At 64.8% G+C, this 1,949-nt stretch overlaps 1 protein-coding gene across 7 annotated transcripts in view; it reads right to left on the bottom strand.

The window, feature by feature from the left end:
• NFATC1 (nuclear factor of activated T cells 1) overlaps positions 1-1,949 on the bottom strand; it is a 93,995-nt gene that overhangs the window by 39,524 nt on the left and 52,522 nt on the right. The window lies entirely within an intron of this gene.

Genomic DNA, 1,949 nt, shown 5'->3' with positions numbered 1-1,949 from the left:
GCATGCACGCACACACACGTTCACACACGCACACAGGTACAGGTACACACGCGCACACACACACACGCCGCGTGCATGTACGCACACACACGTTCACACACGCACACAGGTACAGGTACACACGCGCACACGCCACGGAAAGCCGGGCAGGACCAAACGGTAGTGGCGGTGAAACTGCGGTTTTTACTTTCTTACATTTTCCAAATTTCCACAACGAATACCCCGATCCTTCATGATGTAAAAGCCTTGATTAAGAGGTAAGAAGCTTGACCTGCAAAGCGAAAGCACCCCTCGTTCCCACGGACTGGTAACGTCTCTCACACCCACGTGTACCTGCGAACCTTCAACGGACGCAAACGCTCCGGCCGAACAGCAAAGTCAACGACACTAAACCTGACTGTGGAAACTTGGCAGGAATCGTCTGGAAACGAAAAGCCGTAGGATTTCTGCAGCTTCTTCCCCGCGCGGGGGAGTGGGGGCCAGGGGGCCCTCACAGGCCTGGGTGCACGGGGAGGCCGCTGGAGGCGGCCGGCGGCGTCTGTCCCGCTGCCAGGTGTCTGCTGACGACAAAGCCGGGAGCCGTCTGCACCTGGAGGCCCTGCTGAGCCAGGAGTGCCCCGTCGGGGAACCGTGTGGCCCGCAGCCCAAGGGGCGTCCTCGGCTTCTGGGGCAGGCGGGAAATGGGACCGGACCTGCAGGAGCCCGTGTGCTCGTGGGAGGTCCCCAGGGCGGGAGGAGGCCTGGACAGCACAGGAGGGACTGAGCTCCCGGGCACAGGTTTCCCCTGGGGCCAGGGAGGAACCTTTTCCATCAGACTCCAGCTGTAACTGCTTCTGGTAAACGGATTAGAGCTTTGGAAAAGGAAACTGAAGTCACCGGGAACCTACTGGGTTCTGATGCAGCCCCTGCGGGGGACCTGGGCTGCCTGGGCTCGCCGCGCCGCCGTCAGACTGCCCCCTCCGTGGTGGCCGTGGCCGGGGGCTCCCCTCCTGACTCGGGAGTCCCCCAGCCGCAGGACAGAGAGAACAAACTAAAGCTCCAGAAATCCCCCCACCCAAAGGCCCCCTGGGAAGCCTGCTGTAACACCCGGGCCCCGGAGCCCCAGGAACACAGGACACTCCCTCCCCGAGCACTGAATATGCCAACTTCCCGCTTCTCTGCACTGTCAGAACGGCCACACACGCCTGCCCGCGGTCAGCAGGGTGAGCCTGGAGCTTGGGAGAACCTTGAATGTCTTCCCTCGGCCACTGGCCGGGCACACTGGATCAGGTGAGCCCGAAGACACGCACTGCCCTTCTAGGACCAGGCAGCGCACACACGCTGTGTGGGACACCCTAGTCCCGCCGCACCGAGAATCCCCTCCAGTGCCAACCTGGACAGGCGGACCGTCGGCCCCACTGCTGCCTCAGAGCAGCCCAGGTTCAACACGAAGGCCCCAGCGAAGGGGACGGGGGCGTGCCAGTCAGCACGAGCCGCAGAAAGCCGGCGTAGGGCACCGTCCGTCAGCACCACGGGGGCACCTGCACGCGCGAACGGTACCCAGGGGCCGTGGGCAGCCCAGTGTGGGGGGGAGGCGTGCATGCAGGGTGTCTGCGGGCCCCACCTCCGCAGCCGGCCAGCGCCTACACGAGACCTGACCACACCTAGTTCCCGTGCAGAACGACAGCCTGCTGGCTGACGGGCGTGCGACCTCGAGCGGCCCGGCATGCAGGGGCAGGTGAGGGCCACTCACGCTCACAGCAGTAGGCTTCCCGTGGGACCACCAGGAGGTGAGCCTGGTGCAAGCCCCCGGCCCCCGCAAGAGCCAGCAGCCCTCAGTGCTGGGGGTGCCTCCCGGGCTGGGGTCCTGCCTCCCGCATGTCCTGTGTCCCCAGAGCACGAGCTCCCAGAAGCGCTTCACCGCAGTTTCCGCTCTGCGCTCCGGGATCCAGGTGGTTCTCGTGGCTCCT

The sequence above is a fragment of the Mustela nigripes genome, chromosome 8 (assembly GCF_022355385.1).
Source record: "Mustela nigripes isolate SB6536 chromosome 8, MUSNIG.SB6536, whole genome shotgun sequence".
Taxonomy (NCBI): Eukaryota; Metazoa; Chordata; class Mammalia; order Carnivora; family Mustelidae; genus Mustela; species Mustela nigripes.
This window is presented reverse-complemented; position numbering and strand designations above follow the sequence as displayed.